The sequence below is a fragment of the Seriola aureovittata genome, chromosome 22, assembly GCF_021018895.1.
Source record: "Seriola aureovittata isolate HTS-2021-v1 ecotype China chromosome 22, ASM2101889v1, whole genome shotgun sequence".
In the NCBI taxonomy this organism is placed as follows: Eukaryota; Metazoa; Chordata; class Actinopteri; order Carangiformes; family Carangidae; genus Seriola; species Seriola aureovittata.
In genome coordinates, this window is record NC_079385.1 from 14,310,286 (window position 1) to 14,328,110 (window position 17,825).

General features: G+C 40.4%; 1 long non-coding RNA gene across 3 annotated transcripts in view; it reads right to left on the reverse strand.

Moving 5' to 3' along the window:
• The window catches only part of LOC130163209 (uncharacterized), a 139,678-nt gene that overhangs the window by 79,409 nt on the left and 42,444 nt on the right, over positions 1–17,825 (reverse strand). For 2 of the 3 annotated variants that reach the window (XR_008826416.1, XR_008826414.1), the window contains exon 4: positions 4,072–4,128. The exons of the other annotated variant lie outside the window; for it this stretch is intronic. This is a non-coding gene — a long non-coding RNA (uncharacterized LOC130163209). The remainder of the gene's footprint in view (positions 1–4,071; positions 4,129–17,825) is intronic. 3 annotated transcript variants of the gene reach the window in all.

Sequence of the window (17,825 nt, forward strand, 5' to 3'; positions counted from 1 at the left end):
ACAATCCCTTTTTGGGAGAGCTAGTTGACAGTAAGCCTCTAGAGGGACAAAGATTTGGAGGAAAGACCATCACATTGTTTACCAGGAAAGCAATTATTGAAAATCAAAGCTAAAATGTACATAGACCTCATTATATTTCTGGCACACAAGCACCGCATAAAATGAATCTCCTTTTTGGGGATGGGAGAGAGTCAATACCTTCCAATAAAACAAAAAAATCATGGCCATGACTTCTTTTCTTTTCTGTGCAAGCCTGTTCATGCTGTATGCACACAAAATCGTTGGCTGCACACTCTGAGTCTTGTACTGCATTGCCTCTACATTCTGTAACTCATTCATCTGCAAAAAAATCCTGCTGCAGTCAAAACCTCATTAAACTCCTACCTCTGACGTGAATAAGGGACTGTCTAAAGTCATAGAAGAGGCAACTGGATTTGATCTGTCACTTTCCCATAAATACGTTCATTCAAGGCCTGTGGATTGCTTCAGCTGTGGCGCTCATCGCATTCAATTCTTTAGCCCTGGATCCAATTTTCAGAAAACTTATTGGTGAACCAAAATAGCAATGGAGCTTTTGACTGCAGATCCCCTGGTTAAAGGTAAGGCTGTCGCTTGATAGGGTATTATAACCAAGGAATGATGCACGCTACGAACATGCACACGCACGCACGCACGCACGCACGCACGCACACACACACGCACACACGCACACACACACACACACCCCTTATGCAAGTTTTCAGATGGGAAAAAAAAAGGGAGGATGTGTGCATCGATGGTAGTTTGAGGTTTTTATATCTAACAGTGGTTTCCTACTATATCACACACTCACATACTTCATAGTCTCATAGTGAGACTAATCATCACAAACATAGCATCATATCCAGCCAATAAAAATGACTCAGATCACCAAGGGAACAGAACAGATCTCCTTTATGCTATTTCTCATTTTCTCTCTCACATCCTCCCTCTGTCTGTCTCCGACTGTCTGTCCACAGGTCTCTCTCACCAATTCCTTTTGTCCTTGCCTCCATTTTCCCTCTTTTCATTATCTCTACCTCTCTCTACGCATCACCCCCCAACCCCCGCCCTTTTTCTCTCTGTCTCACACCATCAAGCTCAGATTCTTGTGAGCTGATTGAGATTGTCTTAGAAAAAGTAAGTGAGTCTTTATACAGCAATCACAGACAGGATGCAAGCAAGCACCGATGGCTAGGAAAATAGCATATGGCATTTTTACATCCATCCATACATATACAAACACATATATACACACACACACACACACACACACACACACACACACACACACACACACACACACACACACACACACACACACACACACACACACACACACACACACACACACACACACACACACACACACACACACACACACACACACACACACACACACACGCACTTGTGCTAATATGCTGATGGCTGGCCTGGGTAAGACCGGTCGCAGCATTTACAGCTCTCAGTTTTTATTGGTGTTTGTGATGGGGTACGCTGTTTGTGTTTAAAGCATCGGACATCATCGCCTCAGCCATTACTGCAGCAGCCACCAAGGACAGAAAGGCAGGACACGGGGCAAGCACAGTAAAGGTGTTTAAAAAATTATATAGCAACAAATATATACACAAACATAGTAATTCTGGGTGACAGGTGGTCATTTACTGAGATGAGACACACATATTCACAGAAAAGAGCAATTAAAGGAATGCAATACATGTGGGTTTATAGTTTGTTTATGTTCTTATCTGTTTGTTTGTACCCATTTGTGACTGTTCATTTACATTTCTGCATGAGAATAAGTGTATTTGCCTGTGTCTGTCTTGTGTGTGTGTGTCTGTCGTGTGTGTGTGTGTGTGTGTGTGTGTGTGGTGTGTGTGTGTGTGTGTGTGTGTGTGTGTGTTTCTATGGCTGTGTTGGCAAGCTATCACTGTGAGGACATTTCGGCCGGTCCTCACAACTTCAGGGCTGTTTGAGGGCTCAGACGTGGTTTCAGGGTTGAGATCAGGTATGTAGGTTAGGGTAAGGGGCTAGGGAATGCATTATGTCAGTGAGTGTCCCCCATGGGGAGAGTGAAACAAATTTGTGTGTGTGTGTGCATATGTGGGTGTGTGGCTGGCTACTGGTTATGTAAGGCACTAATTGTCATGCAGTGCACAGGGTGCAGACACTAAGCACAGACGTGAAGCTTTCTCCAAGCCCACAGCGATGAATATTAAAATAATTAAGAATAATGTATCCACAGATCTAAAGGACAGCTTGTAAACATCAAAACACTTTCTGCTTGCATTGATATGCTAATTTTTTTATGTGTATATGTATGTTTATTTTATTTTGCATGTTAACCTATGTACTTTTGAGTGTCTGACTATGTGTAAGTGTGTCTGTATTTACGATTGTGTGCGAGTGGATTTGCATGTGTTAGTACCTACGTGTAGTCTTGCCTACACGGTTATGAGTCCAAAGTTTTACATCAGAGGAATAAGCAAAGGAAACGTTAGGCTGTAAATCATAGTGCCTCAAGAGCCCTGAGTTACTGACACGGATGTCTGAATTAATAAGCGTGTGTGCCGCAACTAAACACGATTTCATATGGTCCCAAGGACGAGTGGATGGTCCTAACACATGCAGAATCAAATTCATTTGATGCTAAATGGGCTAAAATCCCACAAATTGGTGGAGTGTGTTGCTCTTTTAGGATAAGAGCTCACTGTGCGTAGGTTGTCCTATGATTTATTGGATGAAATAACTTGGTTGAAATCTTAAGATTTTGAAAGCTTTTGTATTTTGAGTTCTTAATCGGTTCCTGTCATGATATCAGAGAATAATTTAGGAATGAAGAGATTTAAATATGGATGAAAATATATCAAAGAGCATAAGGAATCAGATTCAGCATTAGTCAGAAAGAAGTGTAATCAATTTTGTATGAGAAGTTTCTTAAGCAATTTGCAGCCTGTGTTAGTGAAGACTTTTAAGACCCACCACCATGATGGGCATTCGTGTCCCTCACTAATATTTTGTTTGCCCTCTCTTGAACTCTCATATTCCAATTTTAGAAAGGTTGTCTCGTCATGCGCTGGTTAATCTTATGAGTCTTTTAATTTGGTTTAGACATGATGCTTCTCCCTTAAATCCATGCCAAAGATAAAACATGTTGATGTCCAATACACTTTAAATACAAATTGATAACCAATAAAAAATTAAATATTAGATAATATATAATATTATCAAATATATAGATATAATTATCAAATTTTTATTAGCTGTCTTAATTGCAACAATAATACTGGCTGATGTAATCACAGACACTACACTGCAGGGCTGTGAGTATAGAAGCTGAAATGGCTCCAGCCACTGCCCCTTTGGCTGAAGTGTCCTTCTGGACCAGTCAATAATTATTGCTGTTATTATTATTACCACTTGTTTTAGTGTTACTGTCACTGTGGAAGCCATTATAATCATTATTGTGAGAAGATCTGCTAAACTCCATTCCAACAAGCAATGACATCATCGCGTTCTGAGTCAACAGCCTTTTTTTCAGGGACAATTTGTTTCCTCCTTTGCTTCTTTTTCACTTTGAAAAAGATCTGAGTTGTTATTTATCGTGATATAGGTGCTTTACACAGCAGTTTAGCTGGGTTTGCCGGAAACAGGTTATATGACTGTTTTTTTATTAATGTGTTTCATTAATCAGTGCTTCTAACTGCTCCATGAAACGCTGTAACCACAGTAGAGACATGAGGCAACTCAGCTGTCTCCAACAGACAACCTGCATAAAACATGCAGAAGTATTTTTTACTGTGATATCAATCACATATGCCATCATGACACATTGCTGCTGGAGATTTTCCACAGTAAACTGTAGTGTTTAAATTTTTATGTGTTTTTTCTGACCTCCAGACATCCATTAACCTCTTAAACTCGTGGGGCAGTGGTGAAGAAATGTACAAAACAACTCTCTGACAATGTGACATGGAAGAGCAATGTCTATTTTTCTGAAAAAGCTACAAGTTGAAATTTTTCTCTGTCTCTTGCTCTGTGTCTATAACTCACCAGGGCTTGAGTCGTGAATGGGCCAATAACATGCCAGCGTGCTGTGAAATCAGAGCCCTGCAGGACAGAAGAGAAATTGGGTGATTGGTACTTCATTCAGGCAATTGCTCATGCCCGAGGCTCCCTGACACTGGAAGGGCTCTCTGTATAAATTGAAGCCACATTAGGAGTCGAGATGGCCAGGGATGAGGAACTGGACTCTCTGCTTCTCCTTGGCAACTGTGCTGGCCTATTTGCCTTAGGTATGCTGCATTACCACATTCTATTACATGAACAGCTATCTCAAGGGGTTCACACGGTTCATATTGTTAAGTCTGGGGAAAAAAATGTAACGAGTCAGCAGAGATCAGCAAGTAATGGCGCTGGGAGTTTTACACAGGAAAACAAAGATTTTTTTATTTTGTTTCTTCCCAAGCAGCCTGCAGGAATCAGGTGACTTTAAAGTCATATTCACAAAGGCCATCATTTTTTTTTCTCTTTTTGTCACCAGTATTCATGTTCAATTCATTCAAAAAGGTGAGACAGCATTCGCTCAAAGTCAATCACAATACGGTGGCCCACAACTGCTCCTTTTCTATAACCGCACAATTATAATATTTATGAGAACTCCTGCTGATGGAAAGACCATTTCGCTTTTCTTTTGTGGCCCTCATTCTTTTCTGTGGGCTTATTTTAATGAAAAGTGTGGTGGTGAATCGCTCGGGCATTCGGCGGGCTTGTAATTTCCACAACATGACGATGTGAATAACTATGAGCTGACAGTCCTAAAGACACTGACAGCGCTTAGAATAAATACATTAACAAAACACAAGGGAATAAAGGGCAGAATCCCTCTTCATGTGGCCCCACTTTGCCCCTGAGAGCCTCTAACAATAAATCACATAAAATGATTGAAAAATGAAATGTTCATTACAATGACCTTAGACAGAGAGAGAAAAGCATGAGAGACTGAGGCAAAGTGACTGCATTTAAAAGAGGAGCGAACAGAAGCAAACGCAAATATTCCCATCAGAGTGAATATTTTCTAATACACCTCCTCTGGGGGAAGATTATTGATAGCGAGTGTATGATTGTGGTTGGGGGCATGGCATTAGAAATACTCCTACCACCACTGCTTCTGCTGCACCGCCTTTCCTTCATTCCATTAAACCACACTGCTATAATATGCATCAGAATTGCTGCTAGGTGGTCGTTCCTGTGCTTCAGCAGGCAAGTGAAATCTCAATCATTTGAACTTGAGGGTTGCGTCCTGGTGAGATATGACTTATTCATGGCACACTGTGCGTACCAGGGGAAGATTATCTACCCATGGGGCCCACCCTCTTACCAAGGGCATTTTAAAGAAATGTTGACCTGTGGTATAGCACTTTATGTGCAGCCTGAAGCTTCTGTTCCCTTAAAAAAGAAGGCACATTTTTTACAGAAGAATTTCAGTAGGCAGTAAGGTTTATAAAAAGCTGGGAAAGGGTCTACAGAATCTTTAAAGGATGCTCCAGCTATTTAGCATTGCACTTGCATAACGTTATGCAATTCATAAGACAAATTCAAACAATAATGGTAATGGAACTGTATAACTTACCAGGGTGAGTTGTTCTCCTCTGACTAGCAAACTGACCCTAAGGTGTATAATCAGTGGAGTGGCGTTTTGAAAAAGTGCAGTGGAAATGTGCAATGCGAGAGAAATGCAAAGGAAAGGAGATTATGTCACATATTTCGAGGCTTTCAGTTTAAACATTTCTTAGTCATGATGTCAGCTTTTACATCTCCAGTGTCAGTAAATGGGGAGAAGTGATGATGATCCAAGTGAATTACAAATGTTTCTGTACGAGATCCATAAGTGAGATAGCCGCCCAATCTCAACACAACAGTGAGATTGATCATCGTGGAGAACAGAGGATTCTCACTATAATCCTGCTCTATACTACAAACACATAGTTCCTTCTCAGTGCCTACTCAATGTCAGATCAAGGCATGTAAGATCTTCACAAAAACTTATGAAAATAGACCAAAAACTTTACAGAGACCCAGGCACGAAGATTAGTGCAGCTCAGGTATAAATTTCAAATGGCAGTTTGTGCCCTCACCACTAATTAACATTGTAGCGGGGGGGTGTTCCCCTTCTGGAGGCAATTACATGTGCAGCCACAACTGAGGAGACAACTATGCAGTAACATCCATGTGAAAACTATGAGGGGACACAGTTAATTGAACTTAATTGCATTCACCTGGAACCCCAGGTGTAGAACAGATCCTGATTAGATTACATTTCATCCAGCTACAATTAAAACCAGCGGGGCTCTGTGTCCCGAGGCAGGACAAGTATCACACAGACTCCTTCTAAGATAATGAAATGAACCCCCACACACACTCACTCATGCACATCCCTCTTCACCCTGACACATCGATAGCCATTATGTATTGTATGTATATTGGTATCTGTGGTATCCCAACCGAGCCAGGTCAAGGGAACTGTGGGTAATGGTGGCACCTACTCTGGGGACAGCAACCATTTCATGGCTGGTCACTTTGGCCTCTCCGAGCGTCGTGCTGCGATCGATCCTCGCACACACCCTCTCATTCTTCCTGCCTCTCCCAGCTTCCCTCCCTCTCTCCTAGGACATTTTATCCTGGCTTACGCAGTGATGCATTTGATTGCACAGCACCTCACCAGGGCCAACTCATCAAAAACTTGATCCAGGGAGAGGCAGGCGAGGGAATAAGTTTGGTGAAGCTATCTCTGGTGGAAACCCGTGGATAAGATAAACTCTGTTTAAAACTTGAGAAACTACCAAGCAGAACGTCTTCACAAATGACAAAATGTAGTTTCATAATAACAGGGTGGTAGCCGGTGTAAAATATGTACAGTAGATAACACAGCAAGGTCTGAAGGCATGGAATGGGCACAAATAATCTGCAAGAAATGTTTAAGTTATTAAAAACTCAGGGACAAACAATAAAGAGTCGTCAGTATATCCCAGCTGTCATACAACATTCCCTTTTCAGCAGTTCAGAGTTACGGCACAGCAACACTCTGGCTCATGTTACAATTCCAGCTACTGTAACATCAACAACAGCCCAGCTACCCCATAGAGTCAGTGTCCTTCAGTTAGCAGTGTCACTGCTTCAGTCCAGCCATTAAATGATTCAGTGGGCTGTCCGAGCTCTTTACTAAAACTTCTCACAGCGCAGGATTTTATTATTGATGAGACGCTGAGTGCAGGATACTCAAACATGCAAGATTTGCACACTTCTGTCAGAATGAACACTCCTCTGTTCCAGTCATTGGCCACTGTCGTGAAAATGAGAAACTGGAGGAAATGTGTGTGTGTGTGTGTGTGTGTGTGTGCCATTGTCTCTCCTACCCTATGCTTGGAAAAGATGACACCTCATTATAGTTCGGCCATCATCTTGGCTCAACCTTGGCCCCTGGGCAATACCAAGGGACCCCTACACACTCAACAGATGTTACAAGCCTCCTCAAACTCACCTCACACACTCAAGACAGAAGCAATGATTACTTTTTTTACTTTTTAAACCTGCATGCTCATGCTCATGCTCATACTCATAACAGAAGGTAAATATAAGAAACCGGCATGCTGTAAATCTGTCTATATTCACACCGGGAAACCAAGCAAGGAGCTCTAAGCTGGATTTGGTTGAGCAAACAAGCTCTGGGAAAAGAAATCTGTTTGCACAAATGCGAGACATTGTGCTTGAGTGTGTACAGCTCTCGGTCAGAGAGCCGGGGGAAACGGCAAAATTACTTGTGCAATCCCTTTTGTAAATGGACAGTCTATCCTTCTGTGTCTCTCCCAGCCTTTTGCACACACTGGCTCTCCTTCAGATTCCTTCATCTCAGACTTGAGGTGTATGTATCACAAGCCTTTTCTCTGTGTCTGAGCTCTTTTGTGCTATCTCAGTATCACATCACATCATACACGCACACACACACTTGCTTATGTGTACACACGTAGTGTTTTTCTCCCTGGAGCAATGGTGTTCCTTGGTTGAGGGAGCAGCCTGACTAGATAAGGGCAGAGCCCATCTCTGAGAAACACTTTTCACACAGAGCTCCAGTGTAATTACAACTCCCATCCATGCTGACCATCAGCCCCTGAGCATCCCTACTGGGACAGGTGCGCCTGTGTGTCTGTTGGTGTGTCTTTGTTTATGTGTTTTGTTGTTTACTGTTAGTTAGCTTTTCCTGATATCCAACTAAGTCCAGTCTTGTCCAGCAGTGCAACACACACATGACGCAGAACACAGAAGAATGCTATATATCCTATAAACCTATAAGTCTTGAATGCAAGAGAACTTTTTAAGCGTTAACTAAGAGTTAACTTAAACAAATCAGAAACGATGGTATCAGGAAAAATAGAGAGGGACTAACAGATGGAAGACAGCATCATTCAACAGCTGAAGATATGAAAACAATAAGTGACAGTAGAGACACAACAAATATGGTTGACAAAAGTTTTGCCAAAATAAGAGCGTGGTAGAAAGAAATTGAGAAAGGACAGAAATCCCTGTTTGTTCCTGAAAGAAAAGCTCAATCGATTCCCCCGACGCAGATAATTTGGCACTGGACGTTTTATACCCGAAGCTGCTGACATAATAGATGAGTTGGGTGGATAATGGATGATGATCGAATGATCGATAAGATGATCGAATGAGAGAAAAACTCATTTGAGAATCAAAGATAAAAAAAACAACACAAGGGCAAAGAGTTTGGCTGTAGTTCTCAAGAGCTCAGAGAGTGGATAAGATCACCTGATTATGGGTCAAGTCCAAAAACTACAACAGAAGCTTAGCTTTTTGGGAGCACACATGCACAGCTGATGCACACATGTACAGCTGGATGAATGTATACACATATAAAATATAAATCCTTCTCATGTGCAGTCTTTTCATTTTTTAAGTGATGATAACAGTGCCATCAGCCATAAGCAATGCTTCCCAACACTACTTCATATAATGGAAGCAACTTTTCATTTCTCACCATCTGCTGCCACCCCCTTCCCTCTCTCTGTCCCTCCTTCCTTTTGCTTCTCTGTATGATTATCTCCCCTTCTCTTCCACCACAAGCTGAGAAAATAGACGGTGTTGGCCAGAGAGCGCCTCTGTGTGCAGCAGATTGCACAACGGTGTGTTTCATTTGTACAAATTTAGTGTCTATTGTAGGCCTATATGTGAACGCAGATGCATGTGTCCGTGCGTATATAGTTGTATAAAGCCAAATCGTCTTTTGTAAGTAATACAATTGGATTACAGTGGTGTAGACCTGCTGCGTTCTGTATAAGAATCTAGGAGGATTTTCAAAGCCAAGGGCCCGTGACTGAATTACCTTTTGTTCTAAGTTGCTGTCTTACATGGTGCAGCAAGACTCAATGTAGGTGTCCCGCGTAATGTATGCATATTCAAACACACTAACAGACTCCTTGGTGGGCTTGTGTGTGTGCAGTATGTGCAGTGTGACTAAGCATGTAATTCCCCACTCAGGGTAGCCGGCCTAAGGTTTAGCACGCTACCTCGGCTCCTGCAGAGGTGTGGTGCCACAATGCTGCATTTATGTTGATGTGCCATCCCCTAGCGCTGCAGTGGAAAATTACCAAGACTTCATAAAATACATACAGTTTTCCATTTGAAGGTCACAATGAATATGTGTCAGCAACACAGGGTTTATCATCAGGTGACTACAATGATAAAAGGTTATTATGGAAAAATAACAACATTCCATGAAAATAGTCTTAGTGACAGTAAACTAAATAAATAAAATAGAAAATGAGATAATGCACCATTGCCATGATTGTGAAAGCAACTGCTACAAATGAAAACTTCTGAAAAATATCAGGGTGGCATCTCACTTTTTTCGTTTTTCACCTCTACTGTGTACTTTAAAAACATTTGGGTATAAAAAACATGAATCATCTAATGATGACATAACAGGTGCCCTCTTAGCAAAGGTAACTGAAGAAAAACATGTGCTTTTCTCTGAACGGTAATTATGTTCATACAGGAACAACTGTTTCTAAGTGAAGGTTTATTGAGTTTGCCTCTGTCCCTACTTTGTATCTAAAATTAAATAGTACAATAGACGCTGTGATGCATACAACACCATTGAAATGAGAGGTTACATGATATGACTTTTTGGGGATGTCACTATACCTCCCTGGTGATTTTGTGTTACTTTAACTACCCCCTGAAGTGTGATGTCCCAAACATGAAGGCTATTTTTTGAGGCTTCTTAACGATAATAGCATACTGGAAAAACAACGTATTTAAAAACTGGTCAAAAGAGATGAGCAAAATATTCGGTGTTAGTCATTTCAGTCTATTTGGTATGCTGAAGGTGTTACATGTATGACTTTCAGACTGCTACAAGGAAAACATATATTCAGAAATCCTGGGAAATCATTACCATCATACTATCATTTCGGAGCTCGTACGGTGATGGTTGAAGGACAGTCTACCTCCGCACTCCTCCACCTGGCTGTAAAAGTGAAATATTGCCTCACGGCCTCGATTGCTGTAAGTGTACTTATCAGTCTGGTTTGAATTACTAGCACCCCACTAATGATTTTTGTGTTTTGAATAGATAAATACATTTTTGCTCTCTCAAAATGATTGACTGGTTTGATGCTGCAAGTACTACCAGCATATTGAAGCTAAAAATTAAGAACTTTAAAAAGGTGCAAATCTTCATGGTGGTATAACAAATAAAACACACTTGTGTGAGTTACATAAATTCCACTTTTGAAGATATGGAAATGGTTAAAGAGGCAGAAGAACTGTAAATAAAAAATGGTCAAACATCAAAATTGACTGTTTTATGCTCTTTCATATTTTTCCGACAAGAAACAATTTATTTCCAAAAGACTTCATAATGATTTCACTATCTCTTCCTTCTCCTGCATTTATCTATCTCACACACATTTTTCTAGGCCCATTTTTATCTCCTACAGTTTAGTATTCTGACTCAAAGGCTCTGGTAGATGTTATGTTTCTCATGTGTTTTTCTAAATAAAAAAAATACATTATATCTTTGCAAACGTGAAAGGATAACTGGTAGTGGTGGTGGTGTGTGTGTGTGTGTGTGTGTCCGTGTCATGTGTGTGTCCATTTTGCTACGGCAGAGCCATTGCGGCTGTCCTTCAGTGATGCTGACGGAGGATATAAATTCATTACTTCCTGAAGCAGACAACCCATCATTCTCAACACAGTGATTCTGCATTTATATACAGTACACATGTGCACAACACCTCTGTGTGAGCAAATGTGTGTGTGGCAGCACAGGTGTGTCTATCTGTCTGCACTCCCAGGTCTGGTGCGTAGGTGTCAGAACTGGTGAAGGTCAAGCAGATAGGTGGGGTCAGCTGACTGTTATTCAACAACAGCCGTAACAGAGGCTGCCAAGAATATTGATTGACAGCATTTACAGCAGGCAGCTCCACTTGGTGTGTCATTGACATAAACTATAAGACTTCCTCCTAAGTCAAGGAGCCAATGATCATCTGCCTGCATCTATCACACTTCCCGTATATGCTACTTGGTAGACCATGAGCTGACCACACAGTACATGTGAATATTGATTTGAAGGGGTTAGTGTGTGTGTGTGTGTATATGTGTGTGTGTGTGTGTGTGTGTGTGTGTGTGTGTGTGTGTGTGTGTGTGTGTGTGTGTGTGTGTATATATATATATATATAGTGTATGTTCACCCCAACACAAATGTTCCTGACCTTCCATGCCAAGAAAATGTATTGTATGTGGAGACTGTTATCCACAAAGGATAGAAAAGTGAGCAAAAAAACAGAACTAGAAACTACGCGTGAATATCATTAGTTTTTCAGGTATTTGGTTAGAAACCAAGTATTGAACAAATTGATATTTTAACCCGATGATGGTGCTGGAGGAAATGTCAGCAAATGACAAAAGTCAGTGGCATTACACCTTCTGGGCAAATTTAAAGGCAATCCATCCAGTACTTGTTGAAATATTTCAGTTGGGACCAACATGGTTGACTGACCAACCGACCGACAGCCCATGTAACATTGCCATCCCCAGAGCCAAGCTGCTAGCATGGCTAAACATACATAGAGAGACACATCAACTGTAGGCACGTTCTAAAACACACAACGCTCAAGAGATGTATTGAAAAGGATTCAATCTTAATTCAGTCTTAAGAGACAGTGGCCACTGGCCCATTCTTTGCTGTTATTTGTACATTACTTTGCTATTCTCATTTTCTTCCTTTTCCCATAGTGATTTATGACTGGCAGAGGTACAGAGGATATTGCTTTAAATGCACCAAAAACGGCCATTCCTCATCCAACCCAATGAAGTTATTCAATTGCCACCCAATATGGCAGCGACAAATGACAGCCATTAGAGTGCAAAGCTTCCAGTTGCACTTTGGCCTCAGCTTCTCACCTTGTGATTATGCTGGGCATTCATCAGGAGGAAGATGAAACTGATTCAAGGAGAGTCTGATCAGCAGCCAGAGTCTCTAAAAGGATCATTATTTTCTTATTACTGCTACTAGAGCAATATTATATTCTTTGACCCAGGAAATTTCACTTCAGCACACATATTGTACTCTCTGTATTACACAGATCCACAAACACACAAGATGTTTTTATACAAGCAACTTTAAAAATCCAGTTAAAACTACAATAGAAGTGTCCCCTGCTAGTGAGGGCTCGAAGAGCTTCAAAGAGGCTTGAAGAGGTCGAACAGCTCAGACAGATGAGAGACAAAGACATTGTGGTATTTCCCCAAAATGTCATTGTCTTTGATGCAACCCAGTTGGACAAAGGAAAGGAGGACCTTCAATTTCTCTCAACCTCTCGATGTGAGACAGCAAAAGAGAGAGATAGAGATGTGTAAATTGAATTTAACATCTGAGGGGAACAGAGGACAAAAGAATAGAGAGGATGGTGAGAAATTGTGAAGAAAGAAGTAAATTGTATAAGGAGCAGATGAATAGAAGTGGGTGGAAAAGTAGAACTATCACCTGATGATCATCAAAGCCTCAAGTCTATGAGAGAAAGAGAGAGGCAAACCTAAAATGGCAGAAAGAGAGACATATGGCTCTATTTTTGTGATGATGCATTGTACATGATGGAGACATTTCTACATCAATTTGGTATTTTGGTGTCACAAATGAGGGGTATTTGTTCTTTCTCTGCCCACCTGTTCTGACATAATCAAATCTACCTGACACATGGAGCATTGTGTATTACTTTAGGCATTATTTACATGTCTCTATCAAGCACAGTATGACAGAGAATCCTGTAAATGTTTTCTACCAGGCTGATTTGACTGTAAAATACTGAGTAATCCCACAGGAAAGGTGTCACATGTGGTTGTGATCATAACATGGTCATAACATCTTCATCCACAGGCTTAAAGCAATATTCTGCTGCTACTGTACCATCAGACTGCATGCATCTGCAAGCAACAATCTAATATGTGGACCTAACAACTGAGACATTACCCTTTTTACCATGGTAACGTTTGCTTATTCTGTGTTTGCAGTTTGATTTCCGACTGAGCACTTTTTAAAATCACCCTGTACTTTTTGAAGAGATCCTGCAGTGTTGCAATAAATGAAAACTGAATGATCAGTCTGAGTTCATTTCCATTCCATACAGTATGAAAGGAAACCAAGGATTGTGTGTGCCATAAGAAAATACATCCAGAAATCTGAAAACCCTATAACATTAAATGAAAATGGTCACAGATGATGTAAAGCAAACATGATTTGCAGTAAAAAAGGCTAAACACGCATAAAAACCAGCATAACCTAAAGGCGCTGCACATTTTAGTGTGTACCTCACAGACAAGGACAAAACAGCAAACGGTTTTTAAATGGAAGAGGAGCCGGCGGTTTGATAGGTCATCACTGATAGTTTATTGTTCCAAATCCCACCCCATTTTTAGCTGCACCACACCAGTGCTTGTGGTCACTAAATTACTAGAAGTCATCTGCCCTGCATTGTGCAGCTGCATTGTTAGCAACTGATTCTCCAGGGCAGAGCTTATTTGAGTTGAGGCGTTAAAGTGGGTGAAATCCATGAACGTGTGCATCTGCCTCTGTGTCTTTTCACCCAGCCCTATCCTAACCTTCAGTCTCTATTACATGTAAAAAAAAAAAAAAAAAAAAAAAGATGAGAGGTGCAGCCGGCAAAGAAGAGATAGAGCAGAGTCAAGAAAGGCTTAAAAGAACATCTGTTTCGTTTGGCTAAGTGTGGCAGGGCTTATGGTTTAATTTTTGTGCAACCATATGGCGTAAGCAAATATGTAGCAATGAGAGGAGGGGTTCTCTTAACACAATCTATTGTATTCACATTAAGAAAGGAAGTAAACTTTCATTGACTAAGCCTCATGTGACATTAAGCTCCAAATTCACCTGCTGCTTTTTGAGTTTGTACATGCCAACTGGGTTTTTGCAATAGCAAATAGTCTCAGAATAATAAATTGGTACCTGCAAGAGAGTAGTAGTATATTGTTAATCTCACACCTGTGGAAATATGTTTGCACTGTAACTGACTACAAAGGCCTCAGATACACAACACTACAAACATGGTGGAGGAAATTCCTACCACGGTTTCTGTGAAGATGAAGTTTGACAGAAATTCTTCCATAGGTACGTATATAAAATTGGCGATGTGGGAGGTGCATCAAATGATGGCATAGAGGAAAGGTCAATTAGAGTTCATCAACAGGCTCCAGACAGTGGCTGTCAGCCAGACTCAGCAGCTTGGCGATGTGTGGCGTAACAACCGACGATCCTCTGGGATCTCAATCCAGGGGCAGGTTGGATGATGTGCTCGGCCGGGCGTGGTTTCCACATATGCCAGGGTAAACTTGGAAGCTGCTTTCCACTTCGCAACATCAATATAGAATAGGACAAAGAAGCAAGATGGAGAGCAGTTCATCATCTTCACTCAACTCTAAATTAAATGGGATATTTTTGCTGGAGTAAAAAATAATCTGCAGTTAAATCTAATACAACTAAACACAAGTTAGATGCTTAAAGAAACTTATTTTCCACCTACATGGATAAATCAATCAAATTTTATGGACTAGTTTATCATTTGTTTTTTCTATCACTGTTGTTTGTGCTCCTTTGATCCATATTTCATTCTCTCTTAATCTGCTCTCTTTATGCCTTTGTATCAAATGTCACTCCTAAATCGTGTTTCTTTATGCTACATTGGCTCATGGTCTCATAAAAGAAAATCAAATCTGAGAAAAGTATAGTCACTTAGAGTGATACTGGCACGCTACATTACTTGAGCACAAATATATTTTAGGCCCATAAAGGCAATAAAACCGACAGAATGTGAGTAAGTAAATGAAACTCCAGAAATGAAGACAATGAATGAAGATACTGTAATGATGAAGAATTAAGATTCTTTATGTCTTATTTCTTTGTGTGATGACAAGTTCTTTCTATTTTTGGTGTTTTACTTGCTCACTTATATAATTCAGTTTTTAGCTTCTCTCCTGCCAACTGTCACTCTCTTATCAACCTTCCTCCCCTCCATCTCCCCCTCTCATCTGTCTTTTAATTAAGTCATTTTATCATCTACTCCTCCCCCTGACTCTTCCTTTCCCTCTTTCACCTTGCTTCCATAATGCTCAGATTTTTGAAGGGCTTAGCAAGCACAGTGAACAGTAAACATCTTACAGCATTTTTGGGAACCGTGTTTCGTCTTAGTCCAAAAACCATTCATATGTGTACACATGCATTCGTGTATCCATGTCTTGCCCTGTTGGCTGGTAACATATTATTGCTTTCCTTGGTAATTAGAACATAATGTCCCAATTTTAGAAATCATATTACAGCTTTCAGTTAAAAGTAAGTAAGTTGTGCTGCTGCCCTCTTTGAACATCATCCAATATTATTTTAAAGCAATCTGTCTGAAATAGACCCTTAGACCCTTAATTAACACCTGCTGAAAACCTTAAAAATCTAATTTTTGGGGAGTCTTAAAATGTGAGCTCATTATTGTGTATTTATCTAAACTATAAAGTTTCTTTGCATGTTGAAATGTTGAAAGGTGAGGAGCAGCATTGAAAATGTGACTGACAGTGAACAGACAGCTAATGTATATTTGGTGCTGCTGGCACACCATCATTGCTGGTTAATTGACCTACTTGGCAGTTTGAGCTCTCATGTCAACAGTCTTACTAATGTATCTTTTATAATGGTGATCTAACAGTCAATTACTTTATTCGTCTCCAAATGAAAATTAGTTGTGCATCAGTGAAACATATGCCTGGACACATGGAGAACACATGGGGAAACTGCTTTTTGGGCCGCAAGGATTTTTTTTTTTTTTTTTTTTTTTAAAGTTGCAATACCGTGAGTGGCCACAGGGCAAATTGGCAGCAAGTGGCAGTGGTACCCAGTTTTTCTAATACATCCTACATGATTTATTCAAAGGAAAAAACAGGTCACTGGACCGTCAAGTTTGTCGAAGCAAGCAAAAACACAAGTGAATATAATGCATATATTAGCATGCTTTTATTTATTTGTTTTTATCATTTAATTTCGCTGCCAGTTATGCCCTTGCACCTGAACTTTTGCCTGTATTTCCCAACAGCCACCTCTGAGCCTATATTTGATTATACATGTAGGGGAGGTTAGGTCTTATATTAAGGGTTTTGGTCAGATTCAGGGTAAGGCTTTGTAAACTGAAGCCATGCAAGGACTCTTTTTTAGCTACAATCACATACTTTGGGTAATTGTGTGATATTAGCTTGGAATATGTGGCCTTCTCTTTTTTTGAAGCACCACACATGGCACATGAACCCCCAATTGTCAGAGGATATTTTACACTGTATAAAAACATGCCCCAACCACAATTACCCATTTCATTTTTGGTATAATTGCTCCCATCCTTTATGCATTCCAGCCTTAAGAAGCTAAATAAAAGAATTTCTTTCTAATGCTTTTTGTAAGAAAGGACGAGAAAAGGACACACACCTTAGCATCATGTAAATTTGTTGCCCTGACTGACAACTCACCCTCAGGAGAGGCAACCAATTTAATGTGAGTTTTAAAGGTCAGAGGCGGCAGCTGTAATGAATTTCTACTGTCAGTGAGTAATGAAATCAGTGAAGAATAATGATTAACAGATTTTTTTTTAATTAATGTGCCCACCAATAATGATTTTCACTCCACAAGTGCATGGTGAAACATGAGCACTAAATTCCACAAGTGAATACTAATATTCTGAAAAGAGAGTCATACGCTGTAAAGATAAAGCCTTACACAAACAAGACGTGCACTGTACTGTGCATTATATCATCATAAAATACTTCCCCCCAGACTACTGACCCTCAACGTCTGTTTGTAGTTTTCTTCATCAACACTAATGAAACATCTGTCTGCTGTTTCTCCAACAGAGGCAGCACAGTTAATTGCAAAAAGATTACCCTACTAATTATGTCACTTTTCAATGTCCATATTTGTTTTTGAGCTTTTGAGTGAAAAAGGGAAGTGGTGTGTGTGTCTGTCTCGAGTCCTCCTTTATTCACAACTATGTAAACAACCGTTCAAAAATGCTGCTTTAAGGATATACTTATGTGCTTATTGAAGTAGTTGTGTTGGTGTTGGTAATTGCAAGGCATGATCAGCTGTGCATTAGTGAATATGCTCTGGGTGTCAGCCCCGCCCCATCAGCTCTGCTTGTCTGTCTGCATTCTTGACTAGCAACCTTGATAAAGAAATAATGGCCTCAGGA